This window comes from Mobula birostris, chromosome 6 (assembly GCF_030028105.1).
Source record: "Mobula birostris isolate sMobBir1 chromosome 6, sMobBir1.hap1, whole genome shotgun sequence".
Classification (NCBI taxonomy): domain Eukaryota; kingdom Metazoa; phylum Chordata; class Chondrichthyes; order Myliobatiformes; family Myliobatidae; genus Mobula; species Mobula birostris.
In genome coordinates, this window is record NC_092375.1 from 195,032,048 (window position 1) to 195,050,782 (window position 18,735).

Consider the following 18,735-nt stretch of genomic DNA (forward strand, 5'->3'; position numbering starts at 1 on the left):
TTAAACTCTCACTTCAATGTCTGAGTTATCCACCTGGTTCAAGCAGGCTTCAATTAACCCAGAGCTTAGGAAGGATGTTGTGATCTGCCTCAGTAATCACCATCCAGTAGCACTTCTATCCACAGTGATGTAGTGTTTTGAAATCTTGGTGATGAAACATCAACCCCGACCTGAGAGGAGATTTAGATATGCTCCAGTTTGCCTAATGGAGCAACAGGTCCACAGCAGATGACATTTCATTGACTCTTCACTCAACGCCAAAACATCTGGGCAGCAATGATGCACCTTATAAACTACAGTGCAGCATTTAATACCATCATCCCCTCAAAACTAATCAATAAATTTCAAGTCCTTGTCCTAAATACCTCGTCTAATTGGATCTTCTGTAAACTACAGTTTAGACTGGTAACATGTCCTCCACAATCTCCATCAGCACAGGGGCACCACAAGAATGCATACACAGCCCCGCTCTACTCACTTCACACTTAGGACTGTGTGGCTAAACACAGCAGTAATGTCATAATTAAGCCCATAAGATATAGGAGCAGAAATAAGACGTTCAGCCCATCGAGGCTGCTCTACCAGTCAATCATGGCTAATCCTTTCTTTCCCTTCTCAACCCCCCTCCCTGGCTATCTCCCCATAACCTTTGATGCTGTGTCCAATCAATACCCTATCAAGCTCTGCCTTAAATACGCCCAACATTCAGCCTCCACAGCTGCCTGTGGTAATAAATTCCACAAATTCACCACCCTCTGGCTGAAGAAATTTCCCTGCATCGCGTTTTTAAGTGGACGCCCCTCTATTCGAAGGCTGTGCTCTCTTGTCCTCGACTCCCCCACCATAGGAAACATCCTTTCCACATCTACTGTCTCGCCCTTTCAACATTTGAAAGGTTTCAATGAGATCCCCCCTCATCCTTTTAAAACCCAGAGCTATCAAATGTTCCTTGTATGATAACCCATTCGTTCCTGGAATCATCCTTGTGAACCTCCTTTAAACCCTCTCCAATGCCAGCACGTCTTTTCTTAGATGAGGAGACCAAAACTGTTCACAATACTCAAGATGAGGCCTCACCAGTGCCTTATAAAGCCTCAGCATCACATCCCTGCTCTTGTATTCTCAAACTCTGCAGCCTGACCATCTGATGTAGCAGTATTTCAGTGGAGTAAAGTCATATGAGATGGGAGTTGGCTAAAGTAAATTGGAAGGAGCTGCTGGCAGGGATGTCAGCAGAGCAGCAATGGTATGGGTTTCTGGGAAAATGAGGAAGGTGCAGGACATGTGTATTCTAAAAACGAAGAAATACTCAAATGGCAAAATAGTACAACTGTGGCTGACAAGGGAAGTCAAAGCTAATGTAAAAGCAAAAGAGAGGGCATACAAAGAAACAAATAGTGGGAAGACAGGATTCAAAGGCTTTTAAAAACCTACAGATAATTAAAATCATTAGGAGGGAATAGATGAAATATGAAATCTAGCAAACAATATTAAAGTGGACAGTATAAGCTTTTTCAAGAATGTAAAAAAGAGATGAGTGGATATAGGACCACTAGAAAAGAAGAAGTAATAAGTGCTGGAGCCACTTCTTTTTATGCTGTAAATCAACAATTTAGATGATTGTTGCCAACTTTCAGATGTTACGAAGTTTGGTAGAGGGACAGGTAGTGTTGAGGAAACAGGAAGTCTGCAGAAGGACTTAGACAGATTAGAATTAGCAAGAGAGTAGCAAATGAAATACAATGTTGGAAAATGCATGATCATGCACTTTGGTAGTAGAAATAAATCTGCAGACTGTTTTCTAAACAAGAAGAAAATCCAAAAATCTGAGATGCAAAGGGATTTGGGAGTCCTTGTGCAGATCAAACTAAAGATTAACTTGCAGATAGGAAGAAAAAGGAAATGTTAGCATTCATTTTAAGAGGTCTCGAATACAAGAGCAGGGATGTGATACCAGTAAGGCTGCACCTTGAGTAGGGTGAACAATTTTGGGCTGCACATCCAAGACGTGTTGGCATTGGAGGGAGTCCAGAGGCGGTTCACAAGGATGATTCCAGGAATGAAAGGGTTACCATACGAGGAACGTTTGATGGCTTTGGGTCTGTACTCACTGGAATTTAGAAGGATTGGTTGGGGGGTGCGGGAGCGGAATCTCACTGAAACCTTTCGAATGTTGAAACAAAGACCAAAACAGAATAGATGTAGAAAGGATGTTTCCCATGGTGGGGGAGTTTAGGAAAAATGTGCATAGCCTCAGGATAACAGGGCATCTACTTAATACCGAGATGTGGAGAAATCTCTTTAGCCAAAATGTGGATAAATTTGTGAAATTTATTAGCACAGGCACCTGTGGAGGCCAAGTTGTTGCATGTATTTAAGGCGGAGCTTGATAGGTTCTTGACTGGATATAGCATCAAAGGTTACGGGGAGAATTTCAGGGCATGGGGCTGAGGAGCAGCCGGACAAAAAAAATACGATCAGCCATGATTGAATGGTGGAGCAGACTTCACGGGCCAATCCTGCTCCCATGACTTATGGGAATCACGAAAACCAGGTTTTGAAAGCAGAAACCCCATATGGTTCAACAACTGTTGCAGAATGATTCTGGATAAATTGTTAACCTCCACGACCGCTTCAGAGTTGAGAGGCTTCACATTCCAGTGAATTTTCACCCAATTCAATTACCTTTCCTCTACAGTGCTCTGGACAATTTGTGCTGCAAGACTGTTGCAAGTTCAAATTAAAAATGTCACTGTATGCAACCCTGAGATAGAGATATATATAAAACCAACATTGCTATCAGTTCCATTCTGCAACCTTTCTCCCAGAAACCAGTCTTTCACAATCCAATCAGTGCCCTCCCATGCATGCGTTCCACACATCACCAGAAATACTAGCGATAATTTACCAATTAATGGATTAGCACTTTGTAGGGGTGTGGAAGAAAACCGGAGTCAAGGAATGGGGAACAATGATCACAGAAAGCAAAAGGAAATAAATTCCACACAGAATAACCAAGGACAGGATCAAATGTAGTGTGCTGGGGCTGCTGAGCAGCAGTGGTAACGACTAGACCACTATCTGCTCTTACATTGTAGTATGGTAGTTGTTCATTGTAGCGTCATCACAAGACGAGTGTGTTATGTCTGTGGCATCAGGTGCACCTTTTGAAATTGTATTAAAATCTGAATAAACTGTTTAAGCAGTAATTCCAGAAAGTTCAAAGTACATACATGTCACCATGTGACTCAGTTTCATTTTGTTGTGTGCATACTCAGTAAATCCAAGAACCATAGCAGACCATACTCAACAGGGTAATCAAGCAACTGATGACAAAAACGACAACATTCTCTGCAAATTCAAAAGATAAATAATAAATAAGGAATATCAAGAACATGAGATGAGAGAGTCCTTGAAAGTGGACTTGTGGCTGTGGGAACAGTTCAGCAATGGGGCAGGAGAAGTTGTGTGAATTATCCTCTTTATTGCAAGAGCCTGATGGTTTTAGGGTGATAACTGTTCCTGAACCTGGTGCTGTGGGACCTGACGGCTGAGGGGTGATAACTGTTCCTGAACCTGGTGGTGTGGGACCTGATGGTTTTAAGGTAATAACTGTTCCTGAACCTGTTGGTGTGGGGCCTGATGGTTTTAGGGTAATAACTGTTCTTGAACCTGGTGGTGTGGGGCCTGATAACTGAGGGATAATAACTGTTCGTGAACCTGACAGTGTGGGGCCTGATGGTCGAGGGGTAATAACCGCTCGTGAACCAGGTGGTGTGGGGCCTAAGTGTCCAGTACCTTTTTCCACCCAGATTGCAGCAGTGAGATGAGAGCATGGCCTGGGTGGTGAGGGTCCCTGATCTTGGATGGTGCCCCAATATCAGTTTGAATTGGTTTATTGTCACATGTAGAGATAGTGATAACTTGTCTTGCATACAGATCAAATCATTACACAGTACATTGAAGTAATGCAAGGTAAATCAGTAGCAGAATACAAAATCAAGCGTAACAGTTGAAGATTGTGAAGTCAGGACTTTACTAGGAAAACATTCAAGAAACTTCCAACAGGGTAGCTGTTATCTTGAGGTTGGTGGTAATTGTATTTGGAATTTTCGGCCTGATGGGAGAAGGGAGAAGATATTGGTTATGAGTGGGGTCTTTGATTCTGCTGGCTGCTTTACTGCAGCGCGAGAGGTGTTGATAAAGCCCATGGAGTAGAGGTTGGGTTCGATGATGTCCAACTGGGGGGAAAGGATTACTGCTATTTAAAGTGATTAGAAAGAGTTAAATCTCCATGTCAGACTGGTGATTATTTAAAAAAAACTAGTAAAGTCATTCTTGCTTTCCTCAACATTTGCCAAAATTGTGTCCAAAAGACCATGAGACAGAGGAGCAGAATTAAGCCATTCAGCCCATCAAGTCTGCTTCATCAATCCATCATGGCTGATCCTGGATCCCATTCAACCCCATATACCTGCCTTCTCGCCATGTCTTTTGATGCCCGGACCAACCAGGACACTATCAACTTCAGCTTTAAATATACCCTCAGACTTCACCTCCACTGCAGTCTGTTCCACAGACTCACTACTCTCTGGTGAAAAAAATTCCTCCTTACCCCTATTCTAAAAGATTCTCACTCAATTTTAAGGCTGTGCCTTCTAGTTCTGGATACCCCCAACATAGGAAACATCCTCTCCACATCCACTTTATCTAGTCCTTTCTGTATTCGATAGGTTTTTGTTATGTATGTGGCCTGTTTACACGACTATGTTAATAAGAAGGCTGCGGGTGAACAGCTGATTTTTCAGAGCGAAGGAAGTTTTTCTTTACTACTCGGGGTAAAAGAGAGTTGAGACTGCGCAGGCACGTGATGTCAGCCAACAGAGCATGAAAGGTTTAAAAAGACCGCCATATCCAGCGGGCAGCGGCAGAGTGGTTGGGCTTTGGCAGTAACGGGACGAGGCGAGGTAGGTTTACCAGTGTTAATTGTGGAAGGGAAGAAGTACATGTGTGAGGCCAGTTTTGTGTTCAGTGTCAGATGTGGCAGGTCCTGGTGTCTCCTAGCCTCCCAGATGGCCATATCTGCACCAGGTGTGTCGAGCTGCAGCTCCTAAGGGACCGCATTACGGAAATGGAGATGCAGCTCGATGACCTTCATCTGGTCAGGGAGAGCCAGGAGGTGATAGAGAGGAGTTACAGGCAGGTTATCACACCGGGGCCACAGGAGACAGACAAGTGGGCCACAGTCAGGAGGGGGAAGGGGAAGAGTCAGAGTCAGGCACTAGAGAGTACCCCTGTGGCTGTACCTCTTGATGTAATGATGCAGCTCTATAAAACTCTGGTTAGGCCACACTTGGAGTACTGTGTCCAGTTCTGGTCACCTCACTATAGGAAGGATGTGGAAGCATTGGAAAGGGTACAGAGGAGATTTACCAGGATGCTGCCTGGTTTAGACAGTATGCATTATGATCAGAGTTTAAGGGAGCTAGGGCTTTACTCTTTGGAGAGGAGCAGGATGAGAGGAGACATGATAGAGGTGTACAAGATAATAAGAAGAATAGATAGAGTGGATAGCCAGCGCCTCTTCCCCAGGGCACCACTGCTCAATACAAGAGGACATGGCTTTAAGGTAAGGGGTGGGAAGTTCAAGGGGGATATTAGAGGAAGGTTTTTTACTCAGAGAGTGGTTGGTGCGTGGAATGCACTGCCTGAGTTGGTGGTGGAGACAGATACACTAGTGAAGTTTAAGAGACTACTAGACAGGTATATGGAGGAATCTAAGGTGGGGGCTTATATGGGAGGCAGGGTTTGAGGGTCGGCACAACATTGTGGGCCGAAGGGCCTGTACTGTACTATTCTATGTTTGTTTATAAGTACTCCTGTGAGTACTGTTGGGTGGGGGGGGGGAGACAGCCCACCTGGGGGAAGGAACAGTGGTAGTGCCTCTGCAACAGAGTCTGGCCCTGTGGCTCAGAAGGATAGGGAAAGGAAGAGGATGGCAGCAGTGATAGGGGACTCTATAGTTAGGGAGTCAGACAGGTGATTCTGTGGATGCAGGAAAGAAACTCGGATGGTAGTTTGCCTCCCAGATGCCAGGGTCCGGGATGTTTCAGATTGCGTCCAGGATATCCTGCAGTGGGAGGGAGAACAGCCAGAGGTTGTGGTACATATTTGTACCAATGACATAGGTAGGAAAAGGGAAGGGGTTCTGAGAAAAGACTACAGGGAGTTCGGAAGGAAGTTGAGAAATAGTACTGCAAAGGTAGTAATTTCGGGATTACTGCCTGTGCCACGCGACAGTGAGAATAGGAATAGGAATAGAATGAGGTGGACGATAAATGCGTGGCTGAGAAATTGGAGCGGGGGCAGGGATACAGATTTCTGGAACATTGGGACCTCTTTTGGGGCAGGTGTGACCTGTGTGAAAAGGACGGGTTGCACTTGAATCCCAGTGGGACCAATACCCTGGCGGGGAGGTTTGCTAGGTCTACTGGGGAGAGTTTAAACTAGAATTATTGGGGGGTGGGAACCGAACTGAAGAGACTAGGGAAGAGGAGGCTCACAAATAGAGAAAGTTTGTAGACAGCGTGGGAGGGAGGATAGGCAGGTGATAGAGAAGGGATGTGCTCAGAATGAAGGTTTAAGATGTGTCTATTTTAATGCAAGGAATGTTGTGAACAAAGTGGATGAGCTTAGAGTGTGGATCAATACTTGGAGATATGATGTAGTGGCCATTGCAGAGATTTGGATGGCTCAGGGACATGAATGGTTACTTCAAGTGCCGAGTTTTAGATGTTTCTGAAAGGACAGGGAGGGAGGCAAAAGAGGTGGGGGCGTGGCACTGTGGATCAGAGATAGTGTCACGGATGCAGAAAAGGTGGACGCCATGGAGATATTATCTACGGAGTCTCTGTGGGTGGAGGTTAGGAACAGGAAGGGGTCAATAACTTTACTGGGTTTTTTTTTCTTTAATAGGCCGCCCAATAGTAACAGGAATATCAAGAGGCAAATAGGGAGTCAGGTTCTGGAAGGGTATAATAATAACAGGGTTGTCATGATGGGAGATTTTAATTTCCCAAATATCGATTGGAATCTCCCTAGAGCAAGGGGTTTAGATGGGGTGGCGTTTGTTAGGTGTGTTCAGGAAGGTTTCCTGACACAATATGTAGATAAGCCTACAAGAGGAGAGGTTGTACTTAATTTGGTACTGGGAAATGAACCTGGTCAGGTGTCAGATCTCTCAGTGGGAGAGCATTTTGGAGATAGTGATCATAATTCTATCTCCTTTACAATAGCAATGAAGAGAGATAGGAACAGACAAGTTAGAAAAGTATTTAATTGGAGTAAGGGGAATTATGAGGCTATCAGGCAGGAAATTGGAGGCTTAAATTGGAAATAGATGTTCTCAGGGAAAAGTATGGAAGAAATGTGGCAAATATTCAGGGGATATTTTTGTGGATTTCTGTATAGGTACGTTCCAATGAGACAGGGAAGTTATGGTAGGGTACAGGAACCGTGGTGTACAAAGGCTGTAATAAATCTAGTCAAGAAGAAAAGCTTACAAAAGGTTCAGAGAGCTAGGTAATGTTAGAGATCTAGAGGATTATAAGGCTAATAGGAAGGAGCTTAAGAAAGAATTTCAGAGAGCCAGAAGGGGCCATGAGAAGGCCTTGGTGGGCAGGATTAAGGAAAACCCCAAGGCATTCTACAAGTATGTGAAGAGCAAGAGGATAAGACATGATAGAATAGGACTTATTAAGTGTGACAGTGGGAAAATATGTATGGAACCGGAGGAAATAGCAAAGGTACTTAATGAATACTTTACTTCAGTATTCAGCATGGAAAAAGATCTTGGTGATTGTAGTGATGATTTGCAGCAGACTGAAAAGCTTGAGCATGTAGATATTAAGGAGGAGGATGTGCTGTAGCTTTTGGAAAGCATCAAGTTGGATAAGTTGCCGGGACTGGATGAGATGTACCCCAGGTTACTGTGGGAGGTGAGGAAAGAGATTGTTGACCCTCTGGCGATGATCTTTGCATCATCAATGCGGACAGGAGAGGTTCCAGAGGATTGGAGGGTTGCAGATTTTGTTCCTTTATTCAAGAAAGGGAGTAGAGATAGCCCAGGAAATGATAGACAAGTGAGTCTTACCTCAGTGGTTGGTACGTGGTTGGAGAAGATCCTGAGAGGCAGGATTTATGAACATTTGGAGAGTTATAATATGATTAGGAGTTGTCAGCATGGCTTTGTCAAGGGCAGGTTATGCCTTACAAGCCTGACTGAATTTTGAGGATGTGGGTAAACACATTGATGAAGGTAGAGCAGTACATGTAGTGTATATGGATTTCAGCAAGGTATTTGATAAGGTATCCCATGCAAGGCTTATTGAGAAAGTAAGGAGGCATGAGATCCAAGGGGACTTTGCTTTGTGGATCCAGAACTGGCTTGCCCACAGAAGGCAGAGTGGTTGTAGACGAGTCATATTCTGCATGGAGGTCAGTCACCAGTGGAGTGTCTCAGGAATCTGTTCTGGGACCCTTGGTGATTTTTATAAATGACCATGTTGCTTGGTCCCCTTGTGTTCAGTGTCATACACGTGACCTGCTAAGAGACCATCGCTGCAGCCTTTGTGCTGTCATCACTGGAATGCCTTTCCTTGGGTTGAAGATTGACACAAGAGGCTGATGATCAGTCAACAGGGTAAACTTTTGGCCATACAGGTAGCGACTGAATTTCTTGACTCCCCACATGAGGCTTAGGGCCTCTCTGTCAATCTGTGCATAGTTACATTCAGTTGAAGTTCACGTTCTTGAGGCAAAGGCTATTGGTCTTTCTGAGCCATCTGGAAACTTGTGCGATAACACAGCTCCTATCCCATGGGGTGAGGCATCACAAGGCAGTCAGATAGGTAAGGAGGGGTCAAAGTGTGCGAGTACCCCTTCTGAAGTTATGAATCTTTTAGTTTCTTGAAACACTTTCTCACAGCTCTCAGTCCATTTCCACTCTGTCCCTGTCTGTAATAATGCATTTAGTGGGTCTAGGACTGTGGATAGGTTAGGCAGGAACTTGTGGTAATAGTTCACTAGACCAAGATATGCTCTCAGCTGAGGCACATTTTCAGGTGGTGGTGCCTTAAGCACCACTTCTATCTTGTCTTGAGACATGTGTAAGCCATCCTTGTTGATCACATGCCCACAGTATGAAATTTCCTTTTTGAAAATCTCATATTTCTGTCAATTAGCTCTGAGCCCATATTCTCGTAACCCGGTGAGCACTTGTTCAAGGTTAGAAAGATGTTCATCGCCATCTTTGCCAGTGACAGTGATGTCATCCAGGTAACATTGAGTCCCTGGAATGCCCTGCAGGACTGGTCCATTGCCCTTTGCCAGATTGCAGGAGCTGATACTATCCCAAACACCAACCTGTTGTGCTGGTAAAGTCCTTTGTGTGTGTATTATTGTCAGGTATTTCTTGAATGCTTCATCGATTTCCATTTGGAGATAAGCCTGGGTCAAATCAATATTTGTGAAATGTTTCCCTCCTGAAAGGGAAGAAATGATGTCCTCAATACGAGGTAGAGGATACTGTACTGTGCGGAGAACTGGGTTAACAGTCACTTTAAAATCACCACATATGTGCACCTTGCTTAGTTTTCCTGGTTCTGTGCTGGAGGTTTTCTTCATCACTGGAACAATAAGCATGGCCCATTCACTCCAATCCAGCTTTGACAGGACCCCAGTCTGCTCCAGATATTTCAGCTCTGCCTCTACTATTGGACAGATTGCATATGGCAGTGGTCTGGCTTTGTGAAATTTTGGACGTGCATTTTCCTCAATCTCAATCTTTGTCTTCATGCCCTGAAATGTTCCTATTCCTTTCATGAACACTTCCCCAGAGTCAGCAAGTATTTGTGACAGTCTCTCAGATGTAGCCTTGTTGCCCTCCTTTGCTGACTCAACTAGTGCCTTGATGGTGTGCCAATCCAACTGGATTTTCCTGAGCCATTCATGTCCCAGCAATGGTGGTCCTCCATTTTTCAGTACATTGAGGTTCAGCTACTGTGTTTTGTCTCTGTAGGTCACTGTCACTTTAATTTTACCTTGGGATGCACTTTCTGTCCTGTGTAAGTCTTTAGCAGTAGTTTAGTTCATTTCAGAGGTATGTGAGAAAACAGTCATTTGTAGTTGTGCACAGAGATCGCTGTTAAAGCTGAGCCTGTGTCCAACTCCATTTTCAATCTCACGCCCACCACTTGTGGAGTGATCCATATTACTCTTCGATCATCTGCCTCTTTCACGCTGTGAAGTTGCCGACGAGACAATTCACTTCTGTCTGAGTCGTTTTCATCAGAACTGCTTTCTTTCATTTTGTGTACATTGTTGTATTTTCCTTTCTGGGGTTTCTTGTTTCTCTATATTTTGTCCTTTTTCTGCTGCTGACTAGCTTTGCGTACTCTGCCGAAGTGGCCCTGTTTGCCACAGTTTCTGCATTCTTTGTCTTTAAGCTAACGGTCATCAGGGTCATGTGACATGTTCCCACAACAGTAACATTTCTTTCCTTCATTCCTGTTCAGTGACATTTTATTTGCAGCATATTCCAGAGATTTTTGTTGCATCTCTGAAGCACTCTGTGCTGCTGTTTCCAACGACGTTGCAATGTTCAGCACCTTCTCTAATGTAAGGTCTTTGTAAGGAGATAGCAGATATTTGTAGTAAGCACAAGGTTGTAATTGTAGGAGATTTTAATTTTCCACACATAGACAGGGAAGCCCATTCTGTAAAAGGGCTGGATGGTTTGGAGTTTGTAAAATGTGTGCAGGAGAGTTTTTTGCAGCAATACATAGAGGTACCAACTAGAGAAGAGGCAGTATTGGATCTCTTGTTAGGCAATGAGATAGGACAGGTGACGGAGGTATGTGTTGGAGAGCACTTCGTATTCAGTGATCACAATACCATTAGTTTCAATATAATTATGGAGAAGGATAGGACTGGACCCAGGGTAGAGATTTTTGATTGGAGAAAGGTTAACTTTGAAGAGATGCAAAAGGATTTAGAAGGAGTGGATTGGGACAATTTGTTTTATGGGAAGGATGTAATAGAGAAATGGAGGTCATTTAAAGGTGAAATTTTGAGGGTACAGGATCTTTATGTTCCTGTTAGGTTGAAAGGAAAGGTTAAAAGTTTGAGAGAACCATGGTTTTCAAGGGATATTGGAAACTTGGTTTGGAAAAAGAGAGATCTACAGTAAATATAGGCAGCTTGGAGTAAATGAGGTGCTTGAGGAATATAAAGAATGCAAAAAGAATCTTAAGAAAGAAATTAGAAAAGCTAAAAGATATGAGGTTGCTTTGGCAAGTAAGGTGAAAATAAATCCAAAGAGTTTCTACAGTTATATTAATAGCAAAAGGATAGTGAAGGATAAAATTGGTCCCTTAGAGAATCAGAGTGGACGGCTATGTGTGGCGCCAAAAGAGATGGGGGAGATTTTGAACAATTTCTTTTCTTCAGTATTCGGTAAGGAGAAGGATATTGAATCGTGTGAGGTAAGAAAAACAAGTAGGGAAGTTATGAAAACTATGATGATTAAAGAAGAGGAAGTACTGGCACTTTTAAGGAATATAAAAGTGGATAAGTCTCCCTCATTACTACTTCACCAGCAGCATTTTCCAGTGGTCCAATATCAACTCTCAGCTCCCTTTTACTCTTATATAACTGAAATCAAATAAACATCCATTGGTGTTTCCTGCATTCAATCTAAGCATTCATATTTACTGAGATCAAAACCAGACTCAGTTCACGTTTCTTTTCCACTCACAGGTCCAACCACCTATTTATTCCGTAATTATCCTAAAACTGACAGGTGTGGGAACTGGAGTGATAGTGCTGAAGATGAGGTAGTTGGTTTACAAACATAGGGAACGTATAGTGAGACTGCAAGCAAGAAGAGCCTGATGATAGGGTAAAATTTCAGTCAACGGGATGAATTGCAATGTAAAAGGCAGACAATCAAAAAAGATGAACTCAGGTCTAATGGTGTTCTATTTGAATGCGCACTGTATATGGAATAAGGTCAATAAACTTGCAGCATTGTTACAGATTGATAAATACTGTACGATTTTGAAGGCATCACTGAATCATGTTTGAAAGAAGATTATAGCTGGAAACTCAATGGCTAATGACACACTCCGTATTGAAGGGATAGGCAGGAAAGCAGAGGGGGTAGTGTGGCTCTGTTGGTAGAAAATGAAATTAAAAATCGATAGAAAGAGGTGACATAGGGTCAGAAGGCATTGAATCATGATGGATAGAACTAAGGACCTGCAAGGGGGTAAAAAAAGACCCTGATGGGAGTTATATACTGATCACAAAACAATGGTAATGATGTGGTCTACAAGTTGCAATAAGGGACAGAAAATGCATGCTAAAAGGGCAATGTTACAATGGTCATGGGGGAATTTTAATATGTAGGTAGATTGGGAAAAAAAAATCAGGCCAGTGGGTGATTCCAAGAAGGGGAGTTTCTCAAATACCTATGAGATGGCTCTTCAGCACAGTACATGGTTGTGCCCACTAGGGGGTTCAGCTATTCTCAACTGGGCATTGTACAACAAACCAGAATTGATGACAGAGCTTAAGGTAAAAGACTTCCGAGGGGAGAGTGATCAAAATATGATTGAATTCATATTGCAGTGTAGTAAAGGGAACTAGAGGCATGAAAGAAGAGTTGGCAAGAATTGATTGGAAAAAGAACACTGGGAGAGATGATGGCAGAGCAACAATAGCTGGAATTTCAGGAAGCAATTTGGAAGTCACAGGATATCTAATCCTAAAGAGGAAGTAGTATTCTAAAGGCAAGTTGACACAACTGTGGCTAACAAGTCAAAGCCGACATAAAAGCCAAAGAGAGGGCAGGTAATAGAGCAAAAATTAATGGGAAGTTAGGGGCTTGAGAAAATTTTAAATACCAACAGACGGCAACTAAAAAAGTCATTCAGAAGGTAAAGGTGGAATACGAGAGTAAGCTAGCCGATAATATTAAAGAGGATACTAAAAGTTTCTTCAGATACAAAAAGTGTAAATGAGAGGCGAGAGTGGGTATTGGACCACTGGAAAACAACGCTGGAGAGGTAGTAATGGGGACAAGGAAATGGCAGACGAACTGAATAAGTATTCAGCATCAGTATTCACTGTGGAAGACACTAGCAGTATGATGGAAGTTCCAGGTGTCAAGGGTCATGAAGTTACCATTACTAGGGAGAAGGTTCTTGGGAAACTGAAAGGTCTGAAGGTAGATAAGTCACCTGGACCCGATGTTGTACACCCCGTGTTCCAAAAAATGTGGCTGAAAGATTATGGTGGTATTAGTAATGATCTTTAAAGAATTACTAGATTCTGGAATAGTTCCACAAGGGAAAGATAAAGAAGGAAAACTATAGGCCTGTTAATCTGGCCTCAGTGTTTGGGAGTTGATTGATCAAAATGTAGTTTCAGAGCACTTGGAGGCATGTGATTAAAATAGGCCATAGTCCACACAGTTTCTTGAAGGGAAAATCTTGACAGAATTCTACTGAAATTCTTTGAAGAAATAACAAACAGGAGAGACAAAGGAGATTTGGTTGATGTTGTGCACTTGGATTTTCTGAAGGCCTTCGACAAGATGAAGATGTTCAACAAGCTACGAGCGCATGGTATTACAGAAAAGATTCTAGCATGGATAAAGCAGTGGCTGATTAGCAGGAGGCAAAGAATAGGAATAAGGGGAGCCTTTTCTGGTTGGCTGCCGGTGACTAGTGGTGTTCCACAGGCGCTCATGCTGGAATCAATTCTTTTTATGTTATATGTTAATGATTTGATGATGAAATTGATGCCTTTGTTGCAAAGTTTGCAGACAATATGAAGTTAGGTGGAGAGGCAGGTAATTTTGAGGAAGTAGAGAGGCTACAGAAGGACAGATAAATTAGGAGAATAGGCAAAGAAGAGGCTGATTGAATACAGTCTCAGGAAGTGTGTGGTCATGTACTTTGATAAAAGAAATGAAAGGCTTGACTATTTTCTAAATAGAGAGAAAATACAAAACTCTGAGATGCAAAGTCTTTGTGCAGCATTTCCTAAAGGTTAATTTGAGGGTTGAGTCTGTGACAAGGAAGGCATTCATTTCATTTCAAGAAGAATAGAATACAAAAGCAAGGATTTAATGTTAAAAACTATATGAAACACTAGCAAGACCTCACTTGGAGTATTGTGTGCAGTTTTGGGCCCCTTATGTTAGAAAGAAAGTGCTGAAATTAGAAAGGGTTCAAAAGAGGTTCACGAAAATGATTCCTGGATTAACGGCTTGTCACATCAAGAGCATTTGATGGCTCTGTGCTTGTACTCACTGGAATTAAAAGAATGAGGGGTGACCCAATTGAAACCAATCGAATGGTGAAAGGTCTTGAGGGAGTGGATGTGTAGAGGATGTTTCCTATAGTTGGGGAGTCTAAGACCAGAGGACAGCCTCAAAATAGAGGGACATCCTTTTAGAATGGAGATGAAGAGGAATTTCTTTAGCCAGAGAGTGCTGAATCTGTGGAATTCTTTATCACAGGCAACCATGGAGGCCAAGTCTGTGAGGCAGAGGTTGAGGGTTTCTTGATTGGTCAGGGCATGAAAGGATACAGGGAGAAATCAGGAGATTGGGGACTAGAAGAAAAATGGATCAGCCATGGAGTAATGGTGGAGCATTCTCAATGAGCCAAACAGCCTAATTCTGCTCCTATGTCTTATGATCTTACGAGTTATAATTCAGGGCAAAATAATCTTATAACCTTACATTTTAGTTCAGGTCAAAGTAGTTTGCAAGCATTAAGTCATTTAATGAATTATTAGAGTTCTAAGGGAATAGACAGGCACAGTATATTTTTTTCAGAATCAGTAACAAGATTTATAGTCTTACTGGACAAGATCAGTAACAAGGTTCTGGTCACCGAATTATAAGAAAGACGTCAATAAAATTGTGAGAGTACAGAGGAGATTCACTAAGATGTTGCCTAGGTTTCATCTCCTAAGTTACAGAGAAAGGTTGAACAAGTTGGGTCTTTATTCTTTGGAGCGTAGAAGGCTGGGGGGGGGGGGACTTGGATAGAGGTATTTAAAATTATGAGGGGATAGATAGAGTTGACGTGGATAGGCTTTTTCCATTGACAGTGGGGGAGATACAAACAAGAGGGTATGAATTGAGAGTTAAGGGCAAAAGTTTAGGGGTAACACAAGGGGGAACTTCTTTACTCAGAGTGTGGTAGCTGTGTGGAACAAGCTTCCAGCAGAAGTGGTTGAGGCAGGTTCAATGTTGTCATTTAAAGTTAAATTGGATAGATATATGGACAGGAAGGGAATGGAGGGTTTTGGGCTGAGTGCAGATCGGTGGGACTAGGTGAGAGTAGGAGTTCGGCACGGACTAGAAGGGCCGAGATGGCCTGTTTCTGTGCTGTAATTGTTATATGGTTAAGATTATCTTCCAGAATACAGAAAGTTAAAGTCAAAGAGAGTAAAGAAAGTAGAAGCAAGGTGTGTTCACTGTAGTCCTTCTCTCCTTTAATGAGTTGCTCACCTTTACTGACATCTTACTTAAGCTCTTGGTTTTTGAACATTACGTGCCTTTAGTTTGTTTTCAAAAAGATTCAAAAAACTTTATTGTCATTCTAACCGTACATCAGCTCTGCAGGACAGAATGAAACAGCGTTCCTCAGGGGCAGTGCAATCATAACATAACAAACGCAACACTAAATAACAAAACACAACAGCCACATGTCAGTTAAGATCAAGTTATAAAAGTGTCCAGTGCAAGTTAAAAGTGTCCAAAGCAGAGTCAGGTGGAGCAGCTATTTAGCAGTCTGACTGCCTGTGGGAGGAAGCCGCTTAGTAGCCTTGCGGTTTTAGATTTGATGCTCCTGTAACATTTGCCTGATGGCAGAAGAGCAAACAGTTCATGGAGAGGGTGTGAGGGGTCTTTAATGATGTACTGTGTCTTCTGGAGGCATCGACTCTGAAAGAGGTCTTGGACAGAAAGTAGGGAGACCTCAATAACCTTCTCTGCTCCCCTAACCACCCTCTGCAAGGCTTTTTTGTCAACAGCACTGCAGCTGGAGTACCAGGTTGTGATGCAAAAGGTCAGCACAATCTCAACCACGCCTCTGTAGAATGTAGTCAAGATGTTAGTGGGGAGTGATGTTTGTTTAAGCTTCCTCAGAAAGTGTAATCTCTGCTGGGCCCGTTTCACAATCCAGTCGTGTTCCTGGACCAGGTGAGATTGTCGGAGATCTGCACCCCAAGGAACTTGATGTATTCCACTCTCTCCACTGTGGAGCCGCTGATGCTGAGGGGTGTGCTCAGGCTGAGACCATCTGAAATCAATGATCATCTCCTTGGTTTTGGTGACATTAAGCATCAAGTTGTTATCACTGCTCCAGCACTCCAGGTGTTTGACCTCCTCCCTGTACATAGTTTCATCATTTTTGCTGATGAGCCCCACCACTGTGGTATCGTCTGCAAATTTAATGATCAAGTTCTCCTTGAATCTGGCTGCACAGTCATGTGTTAGCAGTGTAAACAGCAATGGGCTAAGCACACAGCCTTGTGGGGATCCAGTGCTCAGTGTGATGGAGTCAGAGATGTTCCTGCCAACACGGACTGACTGTGGTCCCTCTGTCAAGAAATCCAGAATCCAGCGACACATGGCAGTGTTAAGGCCAAGCAGCGACAGTTTCTCCACTAGTCTCTGCAGGATGATGGTATTGAACGCTGAACTGAAATCAATGTACAGGATTCTGGCTTAAGTGTCTTTGTTGTCCAAGTGAGAGAGAACTGTGTGCAGTGTGGTGGATATTGCGTCCTCCGTAGAGCGATTTGGACGATAAGCAAACTGTAGAGGATCCAGCGATGAGGGGAGGCTGGCTGTGATAGGAGGCTTGACAAGCCATTCAAAACATTTCATCACTAAGGGGGTCAGGGCAACGAGACGGTAATCATTCAGACAGGCTACAGCTGATTTCTTTGCTACAGGGATGATTGTGGAGGTTTTGAGGCATCTGGGGACAATAGCTTGACTAAGGGAGATGTTGAAAATGTCTGTCAGGACATCTGCTAATACATTAGCACATTCCTTGAGCACACGTCCAGGGATGTTGTCGGGACCTCCCGCTTTTCGTGGGTTGACCCCGGCAAGGGTCCTCTGTGTTTGCTCTGGATCAATGAATCGAGCCAGCTGGTCAATGGTAAAAAGGGACTGGCTTTCCAAATCTTTCGTTTGATGTTCCTCTCTTGTGGTGCATCGGGCAGCAACCTTGCTGGTTTCTTCACATTTGTCTGCTTTTTTTTTTTTTAAATTATTAACAAGGCTAAATTGCCAGCACAGATGTGAAGCGTTCAAGCCACAGGCCGGATTTGTACCAAACACACACACACACACCCCCTGAAGTCCGGTGCGGACGCACCACGGCCAGCTAAGTACCTTTAGTGTTAAAACAAAATTCTATTTCTTTTTTTTTTTAAAAAAACTGGCCTCATCAACACAAAATGCTATCAAAAATTAGGTTGATTCCACTTAGAATGCAATTATAGACAATTTCTTAAACCACAATGATCACCTTGGCACTGACTAATATTGAAACCCGTCTACCATAGGTGTAATTTCTTCAATATCACCATATCAATACCTTTGATATTCAAATATTATTTTTTTAGTTTGACATCATAAGCAAATTTCAGTACCATATCCTTATTACAAAACAACTAGCCATGAAACTCACTACATTAAAACCACAGGACAATGGCAAATAGACACCCTACACCACAGGAGCCATTTGTAACACTTGGACTCTGTGGCATATACCCAGAGCTCTCAGAGACACAGTCAGAACGAGATTTAGCCAGCTAAACTAATGCAGCCTCCCAGATTTTTGGGGGAGCTATATCTGCCTGTGGAGCATACTTCTTAAAATTTAGCTGCCCACAGATAGAAATCTTTACATCATATCTGCTATGGGGTGGCATGCAAACATTAATCTGAAGCAATTCATTTGTTCAAATGTAGTCCATGGGAGGGGTTAGGTAGGTGGGTGAGGGAGGGAGGGAGGGAGGGACCCACCCGCAGAATTCCTCCAGCATTTTGTGCGTGTTGCCTGTTGCCCACATATTTTTACATGACTCATACAAAATTCTGAAACTGGAGAGTGGAGGCTACACTGATAAAAGTTAATGATGATCAGTGTCCAGGGCATGATGCCCCTGAACGCAAGCTCACATTTAATTCTGTTTTGTGCCGATCGCATAACATAACCTTGTTGTAGATGTTACTGGGGTGTCTGCTTGCCTGTCCAACCTCCCTACCCCACTCGACCATACTCTGCTCATGCCAGTGCACTCTCAATGTTAAAGCTCTACACAATCACCCATCTTACAATGCTTTCCCACCATATCAAGCGTCACTCCCCCCCACCCCACCTCTTGTAGCTGGCCTTTTCTCTTATTTTCTGCCTCTTAGACCACAAACAACCTTTAGGTTTGATCCTTACAAACCGTAAAAATCATTCCTACCACTGCCTGGTCCACTACAGCTCACATCCCCCATCACTGGGTCTCTCTGCATCACCCCCACTTGGAAAAAGCAGTCTACACTTTTACCCTCTTACTTACTCCAAGGCAGTGCAAGTGAATGAAAGGTCTGTGTGTTTTCAACTTCAAGTTTAATTGTCATTC

The 18,735-nt window shown here is 43.1% G+C and overlaps 1 protein-coding gene across 1 annotated transcript in view; it reads left to right on the forward strand.

Annotated features, from left to right (window-relative positions):
- The window catches only part of LOC140199677 (G-protein coupled receptor 39-like), a 118,004-nt gene that overhangs the window by 2,878 nt on the left and 96,391 nt on the right, over positions 1 to 18,735 (forward strand). The window lies entirely within an intron of this gene.